This window comes from Nyctereutes procyonoides, unplaced genomic scaffold (genome assembly GCF_905146905.1).
Source record: "Nyctereutes procyonoides isolate TBG_1078 unplaced genomic scaffold, NYPRO_anot_genome, whole genome shotgun sequence".
NCBI classification, from domain to species: Eukaryota; Metazoa; Chordata; class Mammalia; order Carnivora; family Canidae; genus Nyctereutes; species Nyctereutes procyonoides.
Genome location: NW_026575036.1, coordinates 20,541,193 through 20,567,314, shown reverse-complemented (window position 1 = coordinate 20,567,314; position 26,122 = coordinate 20,541,193).

Below are 26,122 nucleotides of genomic sequence, written 5' to 3'. Positions count from 1 at the left end.
AAAGTTATTACGTAGCTAATGATAAGAAGCAGTATAAATACATATATTTCTCTTTGCATTTCAAATGATTTAAAAACAAATGCATGGAACAATATTTATAAAACTGTGTTTTTGGATTTATAACATATTAGCATGTAATATATATGACAATAATAACACAAAGGAAGGTGGAGAAAATGGAAATATATTGGAAAAATGAAATGACATAGATGGTAACTCAAGTCCACAGGTAGAAATAAAATAACAGGGATGGTAAATTTTCAATTAAAAAAAAAGACTCTATATTTTTTTCCTTTCTTCTAAAAAAGACATGCCATTGTATGAAACAATAATTGTAACACTGTATGCTGGGCTTATAATATAGAGATATATTACCTATGACAATAATAGCACGAATATCAGAGCAAAGTGGCTATACTTTACTGGAATTGAGTAAGCACTATCTGAAATTGGTTGTGATAAATTAAGATGCATATCATAATCTCTAAATTACAATATGCACCTTAATTTTGTAAAGTATTGTGTTTATTTATTTGACAGAGAGAATGAAAGAGAGCATAAGCAGAGGGAGTGGCAGGCAGAGGGAGAGGGAGAAGCAGGCTCCTTGCAGAGCAAGGAGCCCAATGTGGGGCTCAATCTCAGAACCCTGAGATCATGACCCGAGTCAAAGGCAAAGAGTCATGACTCTTAACAGGCTGAGCCACCCACAAACCCCTAATTTTTTATTGTTTAAGAAAAAATTTATTTATTTCAGAGAGAGAGAGCAGGGGAAGGAGCAGAAGGAGAGGGAGAGAGAATCTCAACCAGATGCCATGCTAAGCATGAAGCCCAATATGGGTGTCGATCTCAAGACCTTAAGACCATGACCTGAGCTGAAATCAAAAGTCAGACACTTAACGAACTGAGCCACCCAGGTGCCCCAAAAATAGGTCTTAAAAAAATCAACAAAGGAATTAAAATGGCATACTAGAAAATACCTACTTAATATCAACAAAGGCAGTAAAGGAAAAACAGAGGAACCAAAAAATACATGAGTAATATAGAAAACAAACAGCAAATTGGTAGATACAAACCCAATTATACTGATAATGATATTAAATGTCAGTAGATTAAACACTCCAAAATTCAGAGAATGTCAGACTGGATAAGAAGCAAGATCCAACTCTGTGCTGTCTACAAGAGACAAACTTTTCATTCAAAGACCCAAATAGATTAAAAGTAAAAGAATGAAAAAAACAGGGATCCCTGGGTGGCGCAGCGGTTTGGCGCCTGCCTTTGGCCCAGGGCGCGATCCTGGAGACCCGGGATCGAATCCCACGTCGGGCTCCCGGTGCATGGAGCCTGCTTCTCCCTCTGCCTGTGTCTCTGCCTCTCTCTCTCTCTCTGTATGACTATCATAAAAAAAATAAATAAAAATAAAAATTAAAAAAAAAGAATGAAAAAAACATACAATGCAACTTGTAACCAAAAGAGAGCAAAAGTGACCATGCTAATACTAGATTAAACAGACTTGAATAAAAAAATATTACTAGATACAAAGAGGGGCATTTTATAATGATAAAAGTGTCAATTTTTCAGGAAGATAAAACAATTGTAATATACATATACCTAACAAGAGTCCATAATATAAAGCAAAAACTGATAGAATTGAAGAAAGAAATGGACATTTCAACAATAATGTTAGATACTTCAATAACTCTCAAAAATGACAGTACAACTAGAAAAAATAATCGGCAAGGATATAGATGAATCAGTGCTATCATCCAACCTGACTTAACTGATATCAGTAGAATGCTGCATACAAAACAGCAGAAATCATAATCTTTTCAAGTACACATGCGTCATTCTGCCAGATGAATAGGATGTTAGGCTACAAAACAAGTCTTGACGAATTTAAAAGGATAGAAACATGCAAAGTATATTCTTCAACCATAATGGTATTAAGTTAGAAATCAACAACAGATTTCTCAATTTGAGAAATCCACAAAAACTTGGAAATTAAACAATACACATCTATATAACCCATGGGTCAAAGAAGAAATCAAAGAAACTGAAAAATATTTGACCTGAATTATTATAAAAAATAGTTCAAAATTTATGGGATGTAGCTAAATCAGTACTTAGAGGATTTAAACAATAATATTATAAAATATGAAAGGTGTCAAATCAACAGTCTAAGCTTTCACTTAAGAAACCAGGAAAATTAAAATAAATAAATTAATTAAATAAACCCAAAGAAAGCAGAGAATAATAAACATCAGAATAGAAAACAATGAAATAGAAAAAAAAGAGTAGAAAAAAATCAATGAAATCAAACTTTGATTCTATGAAAAGATTAACAAAATTGAGAAACCTTTGAACAAACCTATTAAGGCACAGAGAGGCAGTGAATGAGAAAGAACACACAAATTCCCAAAATCAGCAGTGGAATAGAGGACATTTCTACTGACCTTACAGAAACTAAAAGATCGTTAGAGAATACTGTGAACAACTTTATGCTAACAAATTAGAGAAATTAGATGAAATGGATAAACTCCTTGAAAGACACAGTTACCAAAACAAACTCAAGAAGAAATAGAAAATACGAATAGTTTAGGTATTCATTTTCTATTGCTGCTATAACAAATTACTTCCAGTTTAGTAGCTTAATACAACACAAATTTATTATCTTTACAGTTCTGCAAGTTAGAAGTTCACTAGACTAAAATCAAGGTGTCAGGGGTGTCTGGGTGGCTCAGTTGGTTAAGCACCCAACTCTTGATTTTGGCTTAGGTCATCATCTCAGGGTCATGAGATCGAGCACCATGTCAGGCTCTGTGCTCAGTGGGGAGTCTGTTTGAGATTCTTTCCTTCTCCTGTCCCCAACCCTGCAAATAAATACATAAATACATCTTGGGGAAAAAAAAAGTGTCAGCAGGACTGCATTCCTGTCTGGAGGCTCTAGGGGGCAATCTGTTCCTTTGATTTTTTTCCAGCTTCTAGAGGACACCTAGGCTCATGGGCACTGTTCATCTTCAAAAGAAGTAATGACAGGTCAAGTGCTTTGCACATCGTATTATTCTGACCTCTTTTTCTCCCTCTCTCTTTCACTTTTAAGAACATTTGTTATTGCACTGGGTTCAGCTGGATAATCCAGAATATTCTCTCCACCTCAAATTCCTCAACTTAATCACATTTGAAAAATCTCTTTTGCCATGTAAAGTAATATATACACAGGCTCAGGGGACTAGGACACTGATACCTTTTAGGTGGGGTATTATTCCGCATATTACATCCTTTAATAAGAAGTTGACTTTGTATTTTAAAATCTTCCTATAAAGAAAATCCCAGGTCCAGGCTGGCTTCACTAGTGAATTCTTTCAGATATTTAAGGAAAAAATACTAATCTTTTGCAAATTCTTCCAGGAAATGGAGGAGGGAATATTTCTAAGTTCATTCTATAAGATCTATATTAACTTAATGTCAAAGGCAAACAAAAACATCACAAGAAAACTACAGACCAATATTATTTATGAATATAGACACAAAATCCTCAACAAAATACTGGAAAACCCAAATCCAGTAACATAAAAAAGATAGATTGGACTTCCTGAGAAGATGATAGACTGGGAAGATCCTAAACTAATCTTATCCCGTGGATATACTTAGGTAACACCCATTTCAGTGTTATGACCCAGAAAATGACCCAACGACTGGCAGAACAAGCTCTCCATAGCTAAATGTAGAGAAAAGGCCACATCAGAAGGGGTAGGAAGGGTAGAGACATGATCAGGTGATCAGGGACCCAACTGACCTGTAAGACTCTCCCAGGAGAGTGGGACACATGAGGGGTGGAGAAGGGAGAGGAGCAGACCTGTCAGGCACTTCAATCATTGCGGACCCACACTGGGAAGACAAATCCCCATAACATTTGGCTTTGAAAACCAGAGAAGCTTAAATTCAGGAATTCTTATGAGTGGGGCTTAATAACTGAAATTTTAAAATCAGTGGCTTGGCTCTGAGAGTGTCAGAGGGTGAAAGGAAACTGAATCCCTGCCCTTAATGAGAGAGCATAACAAATGGCCCCACTGAGATACACCCATAGAAACAGTTTGAAAGATGCTTGGGGTATATGGGAAGATTTATTTGCTGAAATCAGAACATGTGCTGAGGGGACAGGGATCTTTTTTTTTATTTCTAAAGGCTTTATTTATTTATTCATGAGAAATACACAGAGAGGCACAGACACAGGCAGAAGGAGACTCTCTGTGAGGAGCCTGATGCAGGACTTGATCCCAGGATTCCTGGGATCATGACCTGAGCCAGAGGCAGATGCTCAACCAGTGAGTCACTCAGGTGCCCTCACAGGACAGGGATCTTTAGGAAACTTCTTCAAGAACAAAAGGGCTGGTGGGTAGCACTTCCCTCCCCAACTCCCCAGCCTAGATGCACAGATACCTGTGGGAAACAACACGAATGCTCTCCAACCAGCTTGCTAACAATGCCCCCACCCCTGCCAGTCTGCTCTGTACAAGAGTCCATCTAAATCAGCTCCAGGTTCTCTCCCACAGAAGACCAAAGGATACTTTGCAAACATGCACATCCCACCTCCACATTCTGTGGACCCACCCAACCAACATGCTCTCAGCAGGAGTCCATCCAAAGCAGCACCACAAATGCAGCAGTATGCAAGCAGCCTGAACAAAGTCATTCCAAAGTGACTCCCATCCTGGAGAGAGGGGGAAATAACCACACATATCAGTCTAACTTTAGTTCCAGCAGTGGACAGGAGGCAGCTGGTCTGACTACAGGCCCCACCCACAACAAAAACTCCTCAGAAAACAACAGAGAGAGCACCCAACAATTCAGTGTGTGACAACTCTGGACATAAGGGCCAAACTTTGCCCAGAACAGGCAAAAAAAGCCATTGAACATGACGGGACTGAAGGCAAATGCTGCTCAGCACAAAGGCACACACAACACACATTACAGACACTCTTGAAGCACCAGGTTCTGGTAAACAGTGGACATTGCACTGCAGAGGACTATAGGAGCTCTTTTTCATAAGGCCACTGCTTTCAAAAGCAAGAGATGTAGCTGACTTTCCTAACACAGAGAAACAGATGCAGAGAATTACACAAAATGAGGAGAGAGAAGAATATGCCCCAGATCAAAGAACAGGACAAAATCACAGCAAAAGAACTAAAAAAAACATATATAAGTAACATGCTTAACAGATAAAGTAATGGTCACAAAGCTAGTCATTGGACATGAGAAAAGAGTGAAGGATCCCAGTAAGACTCTCAACAAAGAGACAGAAAACATTTTTTTAAAATCAGAGGTAAGGGATGCCTGGGTGGCTCAGCAGTTGAGCATCTGGTTAAGGGTGTGATCCTGGAGTCCGAGGATCGAGTCCCACATCGGGCTACCTGCATGGAGCCTGCTTCTCCCTCTGTCCCTCCATGTCTCTGCCACCACCACTCCATCTCTTATGAATAAATAAAATCTTTTTTAAAAAAATAAAAATTAAAAATCAGAGGTGAAGAACTCAATATCAAATTAAAAATACACTAGAGGGGGTTCCCTGTCTGGCTTAGTTGGTAGAGCATGCAACTCTTGATCTTGGGATTGTGAGTTTAAGTCCCATATTGTGTATAGAAATTACTTAAAAGTAAAATCTTTATAAAATACACTAGAGGGAATAAAATAGTAGACTAGAGGAAGCAGAAGAATGGATCGGAGCCCTGGAGGATAGAGTAATAGAAAGCAATCAAGCTGAACAGGAGAAAGAAAAAATAATAGTAAAAAATGAGAACAGATTAAAGGAACTCAGCAACACCATCAAGTGTAATAACACTCTCATTATAGGGGCCCCACAAGGAGAAGAAAAAGAAAAGGGGGCAGAAAATTGATTTGAAGAAATAATACCTGAAAATTTCCCAAATCTCAGGAAGGAAAAAGAAATCCAGAACCAAGAAGCACAGAGATCAACAAAATCAACCCAAAGAGATCCACACCAAGACACTAGTAATTAAAATAGCAATAAATAGTGATAAAGAGAGAATTTTAAAAGCAGCAATAGAAAACTGAACAGTTGCATACAAAGGAAACGACATAAGGCTGCCAGCTGATTTTTCAGCAGAAACTTTGCAAGCCAGAAAAGAATGACATGGTATATTTAAAACACTGAAACAAAAATCACTGCCACCAAGATTCTATCTAGTAAATCTATTACTCAGAATAGGAGCAATAAAGAGTTTCCCAGACCAACAGAAGTTGAAGGAATTCATCACCACTAAATCAGTCTTACAAGAAACGATAAAGAAGAGTCTTTGAGTGGAAAGGAAAGAATATAAGCAGGAATAAAAAAAAAAGTAGGAAGCTCAAAAGCAGTAAACTCAAATATATCTATAAAAATCAGTCAAAATATTCACAAAATAAAATCATGTAAAGTATACCATATACCCAAAACCAGAGAGAAAGGGAAAGAAAGAGGAGTAAAAATTTAGTGTCTTTACAATACATTAAAACTAAGTGATAATCAACTTAATATAAACTGCTGTATGCATAAGATATCATATATAAACCTAATGTTAACCATAAATCAAAAACCGATAGGAGATATGCAGAAAATAAAGAGTAAAGAATCCAAGTATATCCTAAAAAAAAAACTGACGAATTGTGAGAGAAGAGAGCAAGAGAAGAAATGAACAGAGAAGAACTACAGAAACAATTGTAAATCAAGTAACAAAATGGCAATAAGTACTTACTTATCAATAATTATTTTGAATGTAAATGGACTAAATGTTCCAATCAAAAGACACAGGGTGACAGAATGGATAAAAAAGCAAGACCCATCTATATGTTTCCTACAAGATACAAATTTCAAATCCAATGACAAATACAGATTGAAAGTGAAGGGATGGAAAAGCATTTATCATGCCAAGGGAAATGAAAAGAAGGCCAGAGTAGCAATACTTATGTTGGACAAAATAGAATTTAAAACAAAGATTGGAGGTGGCTGGGTGGTTCAGATGGTTAAGCATCTGCCTTCCACTAGGGTCATGATTTCCAGGTCCTGGGATCAGGCCCTGCATCAGGCTCCCTTCTTGGTAGAGGAGTCCACTTCTCCTTTTCCCTCTACCTCTCCCCTCTACTTGTGCTCTCTCTTTCTCCCTCAAATGAATAATGAATAAATAAAATATTTTTAAAAAATAAAAAATAAAATGAAGACTGAAACAAGAGACAAAGAAGGATACTACATAATCCTAAAAGAAACATTCCAACATGAAAATATAACAATTTAAAATATTTATGCAACAAAAGTGCACCCAAATACATAAAGTAACTATTAACAAACATAAAGGAGGTAATATTCAATAATAGTAGGGGACTTCAACAACCCACTTATGTGAATGGACCATTTAAACAAAAAATCAACAAGGAAACAGTGGCTTTGAATGACACATTGGACCAGATGAATTTAATAGATATATTCAGAGAACATTCTACCTTAAAACAGTAGAATACACATTCTTTTCACGTGCACATGGAACATTCTCCAGAATAGATCACATATTAGGCCACAAAACAAGTCTCAAAAAAAAAAATTTAAAAAGATTAAAATCTTACCATGCACCTTTTCCGAATTTAACACTATGAAACTAAAAATCAACCACAAGAGAAAATCTGGAAGAAATACAAGAAGATTAAGTAACTTGCTATGAAACAATGAATGGATCAACCAAGAAATCAAGGAGGAAATTAAAAAAAATATATGGAGACAAATAAAAATAAAAACACAATGGTCCACAATCTTTGGGACACAGCAAAAGTTGTTCTAAGAGGAAAGTTTATATCGATAGAGGCCTACCACAGAAGCAAGAAAAATCTCAAATAGACAACCTAAACTTACACAGAAAGAAGCCAGAAAAAGAACAAACAAATGCCAAGCCAATACAACAGATAAATGAAGGCAGGTGCCAGGCTATTTGAAAAGGTCAACAAAATTGATAAGCCTTTAGTCAGCCTCATAAAAAAAGAGGGAGAGAGAACTCAAGTAAACAAAATCAGAAATTAAAGAGAAGTCATAACCAACACCACAGAAATACAACAGATTGTAAGAAAGTATTATGAAAAATCATATGCCAACAAACCGGGCAACCTAGAAGAAATGGATAAATTCCTAGAAATATATAACCTCTCAAAATTGAATCAGGAATAGAAAATTTGAACAAAACAATTACCAGCAATCTAATTGAATTAAAAAGCTCTCAAAAAACAAAAGTCCAGACCAGATGGCTTCACAGATGAAGTTTATCAAACATTTAAAGAAGAGTTAATTCCTATTCTTTCAAACTATCCCAAAAAATAGAAGATGAAGGAAAGTTTCCAAATTCATTCTATGAGTCCAGTATTTGGTATTACCTTAATTCCAAAACCAGATAAATACACTACAAAAAAAGCACAGGCCAATATCTCTGATGAACATGGAGGCAAGAATCTTTAACAAAATATTAGCAAACTGAATCCAACAATGCATTGAAAAAGAAAACCCATTCACCATGATCAAATGGAATTATTCCTAGTTTGCAAGCATGGTTCACAAATATTCACAAATCAAACGATGAGATACATCATATTAACAAGAGAAATGATTAAAAACCATATGATCGGGATCCCTGGGTGGCGCAGCGGTTTAGCGCCTGCCTTTGGCCCAGGGCGCGATCCTGGAGACCCGGGATCGAATCCCACGTCGGGCTCCCGGTGCATGGAGCCTGCTTCTCCCTCTGCCTGTGTCTCTGCCTCTCTCTCTCTCTCTGTGTGACTATCATAAATAAATAAAAAAAAAATTTAAAAAAAAACCATATGATCATTTCAATAGAAGCAGAAAAAAACATTTGACAAAGCACAACATCAATTCATAATAGAAACCCTCAACAGTGTAGGTTTAGAGGTAACATACTTCAACATAATAAAGGCCATTTATGAAAAATCTATAGCTAATATCATAGTCAATTAAAAACTGAAAGATTTCCCCTTAAGATCAGGAACAAGACAAGAAGGTCCACTGTTACCACTTTTATTCAACAGAGCCACAACAGTCAGACAAGCCTTAGCCACAACACTTAGACAAGAAAATGAAATAAAAGCATCCAAATCAGTAAGGAAGAGTAAAACTTTCATTTACTTGCAGATGACATGGAAAACCCTAAAGACTCCACCAAAAAATTACTAGAACTGATAAATGAATATAGTAAGGTCACAGGTTGCAAAATCAATACAAGAAATCTTCCATTTTATACACTAATAATGAAGTAGCAGAAAGAAAATTTAACAAAATCCCATTTATAGCTGCATCAAAAATTATAAAATACTTAATATTTATATGTTTATAAATATGTTTATAAATAATATTAATAATATGTTAATAATATATGTTAAATGTTACTGTATGTTTATATAAAAATATGTTATGTTTATAAATAAGTCGCTTATAAATATGTTTATAAATGTTTATAGATAAATATGTTTATAAATAAACATAACCAAGTAGATGAAAGACTTGTACTCTGAAAACTATAAAACACTAATGAAAGAACTTGAAGACAATACAAAGAAATAGAAAGATATTCCATGCTCATGCTTGAAAGAACAAATATTGTTAAAATGACTATAATACCAAAGAAATCTACAGATTCAAGGCAAAACCTATCAAAATGTCAATAGCAGTTTTCACAGAACTACAACAAATAATCCTAAAATTTGTATGGAACCACAAAAGATCCTGAATAGATAAAGCAATCTGAAAAAGAACATAACTGGCAATATCACAATTCCAGATTTCAAGGTATACTACAAAGTGGTAGTAGTCAAAACAGGGTACTGGCACAAAAATATACACATAGATCAATAGAACACAATAGAGAGTCCAGAAATAATTCCACAATTCAATTGTCAATCTATGACAGAGGAAGCAAAGAATATGCAATGGGAAAAAGACAGTGTTTTCAACAAATAGTGTTGGGAAAACTGGACCGCTACATGCAGAAGAATAAAACCATACCACTTTCTTACACCATACCCAAAAATAAATTCAAAATAGATTAAAGACCTAAATAAATATGAGACTTGAATACATAAAAATACTAGAAGAGACCACAGACAGTAATTTCTCTGACACTGACCATAGCAATATTTTTCTAGATATAACTCCTGAGGCAAGGGAGACAACAGCAAAAATAAATTATCAGGACTACCTCAAAATAAAAAGTTCTGCACAACAAAGGTAATAATAAATAAAACAAAAAGACAAACTAGTGAATAGGAGAAGATTTTTTTAAAAAAATATTTATTTATTTGAGAGAGAAAGAAATAGAGAGCTGGGGAAGAAGCAGATGGAGAGGGGGAGAATCCTCAAGGAGGCTCCAAACTGAGTGCAGAGCCCAATGTGAAGCACCGTGTGGGCTTGATCCCAGAATCTGGAGATCACCACCCAAGCAGAAACCAAGAGTTGGATGCTTAATTGACTAAGCTATTCAGGCACCCCTAGGGGAAAGTATTTTCAAATGATATACCCAATAAGGAGTTAGTATCCAAAATAAATAATTTATATAACTAAACACCAAAAAAACCAAGTAATCAGTTTAAAAATGGGCAGAAGACACAAACAGATACTTTCCGAAAGAAGACATAGAGATGGCCAACAGACACAAGAAATGATGTTCAACATGATTCATCATAACGGAAATGAAAGTCAAAACTACAATAAAATACCACCTCACAACTGCCAGAATAGCTAAAATTAAAAAGACAAGAAATGGTTGTTGGTGAGAATGTGGAGAAAAGGATCCCTCTTGCACTGTTGGTAGGAATCTAAGCTGGTGCAACCAGTTTGAAGTTTCCTCAAAAAATTAAAAATTGAACTACCCTATGATCCAGTAATCCTGCTACTGGGTATCTTCCAAAAGAATACAAAAACACTAATTCAAAGGGATACATGCACCCCTACGTTTATCCCATGTTTATTGCAGCATTATTTACAATAGCCAAATTATGAAGCAACCCAAGTATCTATCCATAGATGACTGAATATAGAAGAGGTGGTATATATACACAATGGAATATTACTCAGCCATAAAAAGAATGAAATCTTGCCATTTGCAACACCATGGATGGATCTGGTGGGTATAATGCTAAGTGAAATAAGTCAGATAATTACCACTCACATGTGGAATTTAAGAAGCAAAACAAATGAACAGCAACAAAAGAAGACAGACACACAAAAAATCAGACTCTTAAATATACAGAACAAACTAGAAGTTGCCAGAGGAGACTTGGGGGTACAGGTGAATTAGGTGAAGGGGATTAAGAGTATACTTATTATGATGAGCACTAATAACAGATAGAATTACTGAATCACTATATTGTACACCTGAAACTAATATAACAGTATACGTTAATTATACTGGAATTTAAGATTTTACACCATGACCAAATGTGATTTATTCCAGTTTATATTGGTTAATATACAAAAATTAATTAATATATTATTTTTCTAGAATAAGGGCAAAAACTGCATAATCATCTTAATGCATACGTAAAAATATTTATTTTAACAATATCCACTACCCATTCATGATAAAAAACTCTCAGCAAAGGTGGAATAAAAGGTAATCTGATTAAGGGCATCTATAAAAAACCTAACAACTACCATTATACTTAATGGTGAAATACTGAAAGTTTTACCTTTAATACTAGGAATAAGGCAAAGATGTCTCCTTTGACATCTTCAACCTTGTACTAGACATTTTAGCCAGTGCAACCTAGCAAGAAAAGGAAATAAAAAGCCTCCAAATTGGAAAAGAAGAAGTAAAATTGTGTTTAGTTGTAGAGAACATAATCACACATATAGAAATCCTAGAAAACTCACAAAAAAATATTAGAACTAATAAATGAGTTCAACAAAATCACAGGATTCAAGGACAAAAATTAACTGCATTCCTCTCACAAGGAACAATATGAAAATGAAAATAAGAAAACCATTCTATTCACAATATCATCAGAAAGAACAAAATGCTTAGGAATAAATTAATCAAAAAAAGTACAAGATTTTGTACATTGAAAAGTACAAAACATTACAGAGAGACCCTTGAAAAGATTTAAATAAGTGGAATGACATTGCATGCTCATACACTTACAGATTCAATATTATTCAGATGGCAATGCTTCCTAAATTGATGATAAATTCAATGCAATTCCCATCAATATTCTAGTAGGCTTATTTATTAAACTAACAAGCTGATCCTAAAATAGGTATGAAAATACAAATAACCTAGAGTAGCCAATACAACCTTGAAAAGATCAAAGGACTTATGCCACCTGATTTCAAAAATAAATATAAAACTAGAATAATTAAGAGAGTATAGTTCTGGCATAAGGATAGACATGGAAAAAAACAGAACAGAATTTTGACTCTAGAAATAAACTATTCCAGTTGCAGTCAATTAATGTTTGTAAAGATTTATTTATTTTGGAGGGGCAGGAGAGGCAGAGAGAGAGAGAGAATCTCAAGCAGTCTCCCCACAGAGCATGGAGTCCGACACAAGGTTTGATCCCATGACACTGAGATCATGACTTGAGCCAAAATCAAAGTTGGATGCCCAGCATACTGCGTCGCCCCTGTGCCCCATGGCTAATTGATTTTTGACAAAGTTCCCATGGCATTCAAACAGGGGAAAGGATAGTCTTCCCCACAAATGATGCTGGGACATTTGGATATCCACATATCAAATGATTTAGATCCTTAACTGACATCCTACAGTTAGGGAGGCTTAGTCAACATCTTGAGCTCTATATTGAAATCCTAGAAGGGTCATCCATGCCTTCTCAGTAAAGACCGGGTTCCTGGAAAATAATATGTCCTAGGAAAAAACCTGAATAGATTCACACTAAACAAACCTATAATCAAAACTCTAGGAGATAAGGATGGTTCTCCAGTAATATAATTGGTGTTGAACAAAGCTCAGCATCCTTCAGAGGAAGATTTCAGAACTCAGTCTCCTCAATTTATCATCCATCAGGTCAGAATATAATTAAAAATTACTAGATATGTGATGAAACAGACTAAATTGTCTACACCCACCCTTTTATTACTGAATTGAACTAAATTGATGAGAAAAGGGTGAGCAAAACTGCTAATGCTAGTCACTAGTCCTTTAGTTTCTTTCTCACCAAAAACAAGCCAACATTACTTTTTGGATTTTTTAAAAAGATTTTATTTATTTACTCCTCGGAGACACACAGAGAGAGGCAGAGACATAGGCAGAGAGAGAAGCAAGCTCCCTAAATGGAGCCTGATGCAGGACTTGATCTCAGGACTCTGGGATCACGACCCAAGCCAAAGGCAGATGCTCAATCACTGAGCCACCCAGGTGTCCCAATTTTTGGATGTTTAAGGTAAAAAGCAAAACACTTGAGTATGAACTCCTTAAATAAGCTGGATAAAAAATATTGTTCAGATTTCATAAAGTCTTTTATGGTTTGGTTCTGGATGCACTTACCAAAATGAGTCCTAACACAATTTTTACTTTTTTTTTAACTGCAAAGAATAGGAAACAATATTTAATAACCTTGTATAAGATAACTTTAAAATAACAGTATCTGCAGGGGTGCCTGACTGGCTCAGTTGGTGGAGCATATGATGATCTTGGAGTTGTGAGTTTGAGCCCCACACTAGACATGGAACTTATTTTAAAAAAATTAGAAAATAATAGTACTTCAAGAAGCTGTCAGAGCATAGCTGTTACCTATTAATATTGCCTTGATTTCTATAAACTCAAAAAAATCTAAATTAACATAAAACTAATAGGATAGAGTTTTCTACAAGTAAAATTTAAATAGTCTTTCCATTATTAGATCATGCTGATGTTCTGGGTAGGAGTGGGAAACCATTATTATGTGTATAATCCAAAAAAACCCATTCTGTTTCATTTAGACTCATCATTTTTTTCTATATGATCATTGTACTTTCCTAGGAACTAAATACAAATGCCCACCACCCACGACCCTGGTCACCATCCCTTTAGTTACGTCACTCACATCCAACATATAATTCCACTTCAAATAGAATCAATTCACTAAATAAAGCAGCCTTATCAGCTTAGTCCATAACTCAACCTTTCTCTCATTCTCCAAGAAAGAAATGGAAAATGCTTTGCTAAATGCTGTTTATAGTGTCAAGTAATTCAGGGTACATAGACAGAAGTATGATCCGGGTACACAGAGGAGCAGCGTGATCACAATTCTGTATTCAGGTAGAAGTTACAGGAAGAAGTTTGCATTCGAAGTTTCCACAAAAGAGAAGATATAGTTAGAAGCAGAGTATAAACTTCATAGGCAGCAGCTGGGGACTGGGAGTCAAGCCAAGTGCAAAGAAACAGTTCATACCCACACAGAAAACTTCTCTGGATCCAAAGCAGAGAAATGAGGTCACACACAGTAGTATAAGCCCGGACTAACACATCTGCCCACTGCTCTCTCAGTGGCTTAATGGATTGAACAGATGAGGCCCCAACAAGTGTGAATTACTCCTCGAAGCAAAATATGATTCGGGAAGTTACAGCTGACATGTATGTGTGTATTTTTAAAAGAAGAGATAGGATCCTTTTTTAAAAAGAATTTACCTCTAAATTTCTTTATCTCTAATAGTACTGAGAATAAGAACCCAAAGATTTCTTTTAGTTTTCTATATGTAAAAGCTATTTACCAGGTGACTACAAGATGACTCAGAAACACACACACACACACACACACACACACACACACACACAGAATTACCATATGATCCAGCAATTCCACTCCTGGGCCCCATTAGGGCATCCTATATGCAGAGCCTATAGGGCCCAGGTGCTAAAAGACATATGGGTTTGCAGAGTCCCAGAATCAGCATCACAAAGTGGATTTTAAACTCAAAGACAAAAAAATAAAAATAAAAAAATAAACTCAAAGACAATAGCTTAATAACCAATACTTTCTAATACTTATACCTTTTATTGCCTTTTTTCTTGCCTTACTGCCCTAACTAGAGCCTCCACTTTAGCTCTGATAAAAGTGGTAATAGCGGACACTATTGTCATATTCCTGACATCAAAAGGAAAGCTTTCACAACTTCATGATTTTTTTTAAAGATTTTATTTATTTATTCATGAGCAACACAGAGAGAGAGGCAGAGACAGAGAAGCAGGCTCCATGCAGGGAGCCTGACATGGAACTTGATTCCGGGTCTCCAGGGTCATGCCCTGGGCCGAAGGCAGGCACCCAACTGCTGAACCACCCAGGGATACCCAGAAAAAAGTTTTAAACAATAAAACATTTGATAGTAATTAGCACTACTTTATGTATTACGTATAACAATTTAAAGCAGTTTTGCTTCCTATGTTTCATGGACAGTAATTCTGTGGTCTATTACTGAATGCTTACTAAATATTAAATGTGCATTGGATATTTTTCAGAATTTTTTATTGATTAGGAAATTTGAAATGTTTTCTCCAAATTTTAGGCAGTTAAGTCCTAAAACAATATGCTCTTTATTTATTTTTATGTAACTACAAATTTTATTTATTTGACAGAGTACAAGCAGGGGAGCAGCAGAGGGAGAGGGCGAAGCACGGATCCCAGGGATCGAGCCCTGAGCTGAAGGCAGACACTTAACTGACTGAGCCACCCAGGCACCCCTGTTCTTATGTGAATACATATTAAGCCATCATTTCTTATGTGCAACTATTGTTACTGATAATATATATCTTAAGCTGAATTTTTATTACGTGCTAAATACTATTCTAAGGACTTTAAATGTATTTTCTAATTTAATGCTCCTAAGAATTGACAGAAGTTTGCCCATTTTGGAGATGAAGAAACCAAGCCACAGAGAAGTTAAGTAATCTACATGTTTTATGGCTATAATATTAGAAGATGCTTAAATTTATGCACAGTCTAACACATCTTAAATTGTATGATTTGGTTGGGCCTTATCTTTTTTTCTTTTTGCACTTCCTCTTTTATCTTTATCATTTTCTATTCTTTTTTTCTAATATCTTTCTAAAAAATAACTATTAAGGGCACTACAATCAATTTTAGTAGAATTCCAGATGCTATTACCTAGAGGTCAGGATATTGTTAAAGATTAAATTGGATTACTGTAAAAAAAAAAACTGGATTACTGTGAAAGCTTAGCCAACCAGTGCAAATGAAAATAATACCGGTTACCTTGATACAGTCTTATTGGACTAGCTTTTTAAAATTCACATTTTTATCTCCATAGTAAATGTCAGGAATTCTGAAGTTGGACTTGAATGTTTTATCACTACAGTATTAGGCGATGATCTCAGTATGGACTCTTCCAACATTCTGCGTTGGTCTTAACACTGTCAAAAACTATGATAACTGCTTTTAAAAATCCTTACTCACAAAGATATCTGTAATTCTATGTTCCTTGTTTTCTAAATAATAGTTGGCCTTGAAAATAACAAGTCTCTTTTTATATAGAACTTCTCTTCCTTTTAAATAGGAGATAAATAAAAAAAACACACATGTTTTTACATTCTTTCACTTAGGTTTATCTGATAAACCCAAACATGTAGCTTTAGATGATGTATGCCCTTGTTTGTTGTATTCTTTGAAATTAAAGAATCAAATTTCAGAAACACATATACATCAAATCATGAACTGCATCTGTCTCTAAAATATCTTCTGAAAAAAAATCTTTACTTGAATAGGCTAGAGAGATGATGATTCATGCCATAATTTTATCTTGTGAATCTATAACAAATCTCTTTTGGCTAACATCCCAGCCAAACTCTAAATATAATTTAAATCTAGATGGAACATAGTTGTCAAATTCTGTACTCATTTTAAGTTTCTTAAATCTATACCCAAGTACTGTATTTGACCACTTGTAGCCACCAAATTACAGAGAATACTGAAAACAAAGCGACTCTTAAGATTTTTAAGTCCTAAATGGTCAATCACTTTTGCTACAGTTCTGGGAGATGTAATTATGATATCAAGCACTATGTAATTTGCACTATTCAGTTTTCTGTATTTCTATATCTAGCATAGAGGATTTTCTTTAGTAATAATAACAGCAAAATGAAGAAAAGTAACTACAATTTGAGGGCCTACTATGAGCTATGTACATTACGTATCTTATTGCTAATCATCTTCGCAATCCTAGAAGATAGCTGGTGGCCAAAAGCAAAGGTAGTACTCTTTGTTTCAGTCTTTTGTCCTCGGACCCAGTCCAGTGCATAAGGGGAATGTCTATGGTTTGGTTTGGTTTAAAAAACATTGCAGTGGCCATGGCTAGTGGTTTGGTTTCTGGCTGTAATCAAATGCCCAGCCAGACGAGGATGGCAATATGAGCGAAGATTAGTGCCACAGCTTCAAAACTGTACAAGCTCTTTTCATCTTTTCAGTTTGTATCCAATGAGGTTATGGAAGTCAGGGTTCAAACTCGATAGAAATCTAAACCATCTTCCCTTCCTCTGGCCTCCATTTGTTTCTCTTTTCCCAGGTGAGTTAAGTTCGGTGTATTGTCCTGGCACGAGAAAGTCTGGGGTATATAGCTCTATGTTAAGGGAACAACTTTTTCCTCCTCTTACTATTTGTCTCTTATTTTCTAGCTCTGGCAGGCATCATTTTTATATCACTGGAATGGCAAATTTCAAGGCTAGAGTGTGATTAAAGGTACGAGGTAGAAAGGAGAGAAAAGGTTTGTCATTTGGCTTGCTTTGGCCATTGGGTTTTGTTGCCTCTAGCCTAAAGAAGTGGAATTTTACCGTTCTTCTGATTATGTTAGGGTTTGAAACCAAAGATCTAGCTAACAATGAAATATTACTTTGTCTTGTTTAGCCCCCATTATGCAGATAACTTCTTCAACACTATTACAGAGAGAAGAGTAACGGGTCCAAGACCATATTCAGATATCCCTGGCTAAATACCATCCAGCATGATCTTGATACTAATCTGTTACTATAATTTTAAAAAGTTATACTAGCAAATATCTATGCTATGTGTTAGGCTCTGTTCCAAATTATTTAAGCCACACAACAAACACATTGCTTCTGGAAAGAAATAATCCATAAGAGTTGACAATTCTATATTCTGAATATTAGTAGTAATGGAAGAGTAAAAATATTTGAAATGGCAACTTGTAGGGGTGTAAGCCTCCTTGTAGGGGTATATAATATGAATAGTTTTACCTCTTAGCTGAGACTCAGTTTGAAAATTATAAAAATGACTTAGATTAACATATGGTGTTAACTAGTCAAGGTAAAAATATTGGGTTTTTCTTTCTTAGATTTCTATCTATTAATTAGTAGGGCTATCATTCTGTGTCCATTTAGGGGAATAATGACTAAATTATTTCTAAAAGGTAAATGAAGCACTTCCTTCCATGGATACTCAGCATTCATGTTATAAATACAAAAAATGGGAACTGAGTGGGAAAATGTTACTTTCTATTCAACCAATTTACAAAATTTTTATTTATAGGTCATAATCCAAAGCTGTCAGCCAGTTTCAACTAAAAAGCATACAGATAAAATCATTTTAGAAGGTGGGAGGTCACAGGATCTGATAAGCCATTATCCAATGTTCTAATGTAGCTCTTTATATCTTGTGTTGCATGATGGATCAAAGTCTCTACAGCCTGTAGAGGAGAGCTAAAACAAATGCAGCCAAAAGTCTAAACCAGATACAGAGGAGGACGCAAGTAGGTCAAAGAGACTTAGTAAAAGAAAGCTAAAACAGAATCAGGTTATCGGTCAAGGACAGAAACTGAGTTGTCTAAATGACATAATAAATACTAGCAGAGAGGGGATCCCTGGGTGGCTCAGTGGTTTGGCGCCTGCCTTTGGCCCGGGGCGTGATCCTGGAGTCCAGTGTCGGGCTTCCGGCATGGAGCCTGCTTCTCCCTCTGCTTCTCCCTCTGCCTGTGTCTCTGCCTCTCTCTCTCTCTCTCTCTCTCTCTCTCTCTCTCTCTCTCTCTCTGTGTGTGTGTGTGTGTGTGTCTATCATGAATAAATAAATAAATAAATCTTGAAAAAAAAATACTAGCAGAGACCTAAAAGACACTTAGGACTTAGATCTGCTAGGACTAAAAAAACAAAATCAAGGGAGAGGGGAAAAATATAGTTTCTGTGGAATCCAGCAAAGATGTGCTGTGACACCCTCTCTTTTGGAACACAAAGCCTTATAGATGTTCCCCCACTGGTTTTGACAATCTGGCATTTGACAGATGCAAAGGTCATACTCCCATGGGTCAGGTAGCTTGGTTTTGTTCCCCAAATATTAATATCACCCTTTTGTCTCTTAAATGCTTGCAGGTGGTTGCAAAAGGCCCTGAGCCAGAAAGCATGAGAATGGGTGTAAATCTATCTCTGCTAATAAGAAACAAGTCAAGGCACATGACCCACCAGCATTAACTCAGCAGAGCCTAATTTGTATCATGTTACTAAGAGCAGGAATTGGCCTATTTGTAAAGGTTCTACCAATTGGCTCTTTCTACATGTGGAAAAACATTTATCACCATTCTTAGGATCATTGGGATTATTGACTCTGACTTCAGATAAGTAGGATAAACAAACAATTCAAATGGAAGCTTCTTCTGTTGCATTCCTCCACACCAGGCTCTCACAGCTAATTCTAATTAAGAACTTCTAATGGATTATCCATATTTGCTTACTTACCTTTCTCATGTGTATCTTCACATATATCTGTTCTAATGGACAGCTCTTAAGAGTATTGTCATTTAAGATGTCTCCTAATGACTAAATATTTGCCCTATTTTGCCAGTGTTAATCAGCTCATTTGCAGATGGTGTTGTCCAGTGGATTTAATTTTTGGTTTTGTTTTAAGCAAGGGGTCAAACAGTTTATGACACGCCCTTTCTAAAAGCATCAAAGCATTAACATTCCCACTTAAGTTACCTTATACAGGGATGGGAAGGATAAAGTATGCCAGTGGATAGGCTGATTTCATGTGACCTCTCCACTAAAAATCATGACATAGAAAATGAAAAACATTAAGATTTTTCTATACTTCTCTTTTCTGGTCATACACATTGCACTGTACCTACAATTTTCTTTGAGATTACAATAAGAGAAAAGCAGGGCAGGAAAGGAGTGGGGGTCAAGTGCAATAAATCAGATTGAATAAGAGAGCCACTTGTAATTTGTTCAGATTTAAATACTGGATTACTGATTTGCTAATAGGCTTGTTCCCCCCTATGGAAAATATATGCAGAGCGTCAACATATACGTTTTAATTTTTAAATTGTTATACGTATATCATCAATTGCAGACCCCAAAAGGAAGAGCTATACCTTGCAAACGGATACTATGTTGGCTACTACTTTACTACCCCAGCAGGACTCACACGTGCAACAGCCCAGCCAACTAGCGGCTGTCACAACTCAGCCAAGGAAAAGACACTATACTTTGAGCTTCCAGTTTACTCCAATGGGCTTTTAGTTTATAACAGCCCTCCCTACTCCTGCCTTTCCTCTACAGAAGAGCATTTCTTGTCTTTGTTCTCCTAATTACCTATGGTTTTTGCCATGGATTGCTTTTCTTACATTGTCTATTTCTCAGCTAAACTCACTTTTGCTGGTAAAATAACTAACAGTTTTATTTTTAAGGTTAACAGAAGCTGTAGGCGAAGATGAGAGTACTGTATGCAAAGCAGGAAGAAAACAGGGACTTAATGAAACATCTACATCTAAAATATACATGGATGAAGAAGAGCTAGAAAGGGTATTGAGGCTTTGGTTCAAGGTATAGGGATAAAATCAAGAGAGACTGATGTTATGAAAGCTAAGTAAAAGGTCAGGAAAGGGGAGTACCAAGATATGATTTCTGGATTTGACAATTATGGCATCTTTAGTAAGTAATGAAAGTGAGAACCAAAACCTAAAGGTTGAAAAGGTGAATGAAAGTTGACAGAATGGGGAAAGCAAGTGTAGACTTTACCAAGAGGCTTGGCTATGAATGTATCATAGCTTCTAAAAGTTGGGTATTCATGCCTTTGTGCAGTCCCCTTCTCGAGTGTGAGCTGGACTTAGTGACTTGCTTCCAATGAATAGAATACAGCAAAAGTGATAGAAACGCCACTTCCCAGATTAGATTACAAATAGACTGGGCTCTGTCTTGCTTGCCCTTTCTTACACTCTCTGCGAACTCTGATGGAAGCTAGCTGCCATGTTGTGAGATGCTCTATTGAGAAATCAATACAAACCACGGATGGTGGCTTCTAGTCAGTAGTCAATAGGGAACGGAGGCCCTCAGTCCAACAATGTGCAAGGAACTAATCCCACCATTAGATAAATGAGCTTAGAAATGGATCTTCCCCTAGACAAACTTAGAGGTGACTGTAACCACAGATAACAACTTGATTGCAGCCAGAGGACTTAGCTAAGCCATGCCTGGGTTTTTGAGTCCTCAGAAATTGTTATTTTCAGCTGCTAAGCTTTAGGATAATTTGTTATGCGGCAATAGATAACACATAGAACGTAAGTATGAGATAAGGTGATGCCTTAAGAAGAAAAGATTTTGGAAACGTACATATTTTTAAGATCAGAGAAATTCAAGCATTTTATATGCTGAAAAGCCAATAGGGAGAGTGTGAAAATAAAGCAAAAAAAAATAATTGGTAGAGCAAAAGGAGATGAGAGGATATCAAACAGCTTTGCTACCTAAAATGTGGTCTGTGGACTAGCAACATCAGCATCACCTGAAAGGTTGTTAGAAATACACAATCTCCTATTACTCAGCCATCAAAAAGGATGAATACCTGCCATTTACATCAATGTGAATGAAACTGGAGGGTATTATGCTGAGTGAAATAAGTCAATCAGAGAAAGACTATTATATAGTTTCATATGTGGAATATAAGAAATAGAGAAAGGGACTATAGGGGAAAGGGGGGGGACTGAGTAGGGAAAAATTAGGGAGGAAGACAAAACATCAGAGACTCCTAACCCTGGGAAAGAAGCAAAGGGTTACAGAAAGGAAGGTGGCAGAGGGGATAGGGTAAGTGGGTGACGGGCATTAAGGACGACACTTGATGGGAGGAGCACTAGGTGTTATACTAGATGTTGGCAAATCGAATTTAAATAAAAGAAAAAAAGAAAAAAGAAATATACAATCTCAGGCCACAACCAGAGCTGCTGAATCAGAATCTGCATTTTAACCAGATCCTCTGGTTACTGATATGCACTGACCCAGGACACAGGTAAACAAAATAGATTCAGCCCGTGGGAAGGAGAAGGTGAAAACTTGTTCACAAAACTTTTTCAGTGCTTTCTATGAAATACGAATTTATCCAGGCAAATGAGTGGCAAAAAATAATAGCTACTAAAGTAGGTATAAAAGGGGAACTGACCGAAGAAAATATATAAATGTTTTGCAAAGAAGTACTAGGAGCCCAACTGAGTTTGGAGAGTAGGAATTTGCTGGGTGTGTGGCTAAATGATTTCTTCAGTATTGCTCAGCAGCCTGCGCCTAGAAGTAGAAAAGGCAGATTAGCAGGGTCAATGCAAAGATGAGGTAGAAGCAAGCTGCATCCTGGAAATTAGAATAGCAAATTGAAATAATGCACCAGAAAGTCTTGGCTGGAAGGAAAGGAAGTTGAGTCCAAGCTGAGGAGACAGAGGGAATTTAATGAACTGGTGGCTAGAAGTACATAGGAAGAAACAATAGGCAGTTATTTTCAGAAACCAAAATAAAATATTTCAGAGGTGAAACAGTTGGATTATGAAGACACTTCAGCCTCTCCCTCCACTTTAAATCCGTAGAAATAGCAGAACAGATATGGAAATTGTAATCATATAATTTAACAAACCCAATCTAAGGTTTGTAATTGATGAACTAACTTTTTGTGGTTGACTACTGTCCCTCTAAACTTATTAAGTGAGGGAAGCGGTTCTGCTACCCCCTTGAGACCTCCCCCAGGCTCCCATGACTCTTTCGGTGTCTCTTATGTCTCTTAGGAAATAGACACTCTTATGTTCCCTTTAAGTCACAAAACACAGTCTGAATATGGAAATTAGTGTGACCAATTTCTTGTAAGAATCCTAATCCTAAAACTGATTTAGAATGAAATCCTCTCCTCTCCTCCAGTTAGAGCCAGCTTCAGGCAGGATTCCTGACAACTGGAAGGAAGAGATGGTATTAGTTTCCTTTCTCTCTCTGTTTCTCTTCCCTCAGTGGGCTCCTCACAGCTTGCAGCCCCTGGCAGGTTGGAGCACAAGGGCAGAAGAAAGAAAAAGGGACACAGAAAGTTCTCATTTGACTGATAACTGTTTTAAGTGATGCCACATGCTTTTTAGGCCTTGCAGGTGTTGAAAGCTGACTCTCTTAAGGGGGGTTTTTCGGTTCTTTGGTTGTGTTTATCCAATTGCACGTGCTGTGGTGAATTCATTTTCCTCAGTGGCCCCTGCAGCTTCCCTTCTAGAGTCTCAGTCCACTCACACAGCTTTCTTCCTTTTGCAGAAGCTCTGGAACACTTTTTAAATGACCCTTGGCCAATTTTCCTCCCCAAAGCTCTACACCTCATCCCTGATGGTCACGCACCTTTGGCTTGTGTCAGAGGGGAATGCAGTCACCGCTCAAAGCGAAGCATCACTCAGTATCTCTGCCCTTGACTTCCTGGGCCAGTTGCCAGAGGTTCCCATCCTTTGATGCGTGAGGCTTCAGTCAGATGTCAGAACGATGTGCTTCCCAAGCTCCAGGGAACATAGATCAAGTCCTCCAGTGGTCCCCTGAAGTCTGCTTTGGCTGGGCTTGAGAGGGAGGGAGGAGGAGAAATGTTGTAGGACAGGAGTGGAATAATTATTACTGCAGTAGCTCTCTCTCTCTCCACAAATTTTCTTCCTCCTCCACTTTCATAACCTTTTTATATCCTCATCATACGTAAGTTTTCTGATTCTCAAACATTTGCTTTGGAAACCTGTATGTGGGTCTATCATATTACTCTGGGATTTGATTGTTATCTACTGTCTTATGGTCAGAACTTCTAATCTTAGGACAAGTTACACTATAAATAAATTCATAGCATCATTGAAAATAAAAAAAAGATGCTGTTTGTGGGTCAGAAATTATGAGATATTCCTGAAGGTAAAAAAGTAGATGATCTCAGTTTGAGGGAGAACCCAAACCCAAAAGTGAAGAAGGGGATATTAAAAATATGGGTGTTGCCTTAGAGGTGTTGAAGGGAGTTGTTTTAGGGGTCCTTCAGAAGGATTGTACAAGGAGAGTGAGAAAAAGCCCAGTGGAACTGTCAGGATTATTGGTTGGAGCATGTGTAGCCAGAGTTTAGTTCTCTCCATCTTTCCTGGCTTATGCCAAGCAGTGGATAGCAGTAGCACATACTTCTCTCAAATGATCTAGCCATTCCACTTCTAGATATTTGCCCAAGAGAACTGAAAACATATGTCTATACAAAGACCTTAGGTGAACATTCATAGCAACAATACTCACAAAAACAATTAGAAAAAATCTAAATGTCCATCAACTCATTAATGAATGGATAAGCATAAAAATGGCATATCCATGGAATGAATATTACCCAGCAATAAACAGGAATGAATAACTGATACAGGCAACAACATTGATAAACCTCAAATTATTATGCTAAGTGAAAGAAGCCACACATTAAGTCTGCATATTTTATGATTGCATTTACTGACATTTTCAGAAAAGGCAAAACTATAGAAAGAAAATCAATGTGTGCCTGAAGCTGAGCAGGGGAAGGGATGTCACTATAAATGACATCATGAAATTTTAGAGGATGATGAGAGAGTTCTAAAACTGAATTATAGTGATGGTTGCATAACAGTACAAATTTGCTAAATATTATTGAAAAATCCACTTTCAGTGGGTTCATTGTATGACATAAATTTTATCCCAACAAAACTAAAATAAACATTACTGGCTATTACTAAAATAGAAATAGAGGGGGATCCCTGGGTGGCTCAGTGGTTTAGCACCTGCCTTTGGCCCAGGGCGCCATCCTGGAGTCCTGGGTTTGAATCCCGCGTCAGGCTCCCTGCATGGAGCCTGCTTCTCCCTCTGCCTGTGTCTCCGCCTCTCTCTCTTTATCATGAATGAATAAATAAAATCTTTAAAAAAAAGATTAAAAAATAGAAATAGAATATACAACCCCTAAGCAGTTAAAATAAAAATGAAATAAAACTTGATTACCCTAACAAAAAGCAAAATGGGGATAAAATGAAGCAACAGGAAAACATGGTACAGAATAACTACAAAATAAGATATTTGTCCAAACTTATAGCCATGAACATTATAAATGGATGAATTTGCTAATTAAGAGACAGAAGCTGTCTTTTAAAAAAAATACATACACATTGATATCTTTATAAAACAACAACAACAACAACACAGAAGGATGCCTGGGTGACTCAGTTGGTTGGGCATCTGCCTTCATTTCAGGTTGTGATCTCCAGGTCCTGGGATTGAGCTCCGTGCAGGGCTTCCTGCTCTTCAGGAAATCTGCTTCTCCTTTTCCCATTGCCCTTCCCCCTGTTAATGTACGCTCTCTTTCTCTGTCTCTCTCAAATAAATAAATAAAATCTTTAAAAAAACACAGAGAGAAGCTCAAAGAGATAACATATTACAGAATGAGGCTTTGGGTATGGGCTGCTGGAGTGGTTAAGGAAGCCAAGAAACTTCATGATTATGATGTTGAATATGAATATTGAGATTGTTTAGGATGTGTATAGAGTTCTTTACAGACAGTAAGATTGAGGGGAATTTCTTTCAGGACATCAGATAATGATAACAGAACTGAATGATGAAATCAATGGTGTAAACCTTAAAGAAGTTTAAGAGTGGAAAAGTAATAGTTAAAATAGATTTTTTTAAAAAGGAGGAGCACGATGACACCTGCTCTCAGGCCTGTGCTTCTTTTGGCATGAGAGAGTGAATAATCTGGGGTGATAGTCAAAGTAGTGAGATAAGAAGGCAGCTACTGAAGGCATAGGTCAGGGGAGGCCTATTCAAGGGGAGAAACTGAGGTATAGACTTTGAAAGCGTTAGGTTACATTTGATAATATGTAGCAGGATAT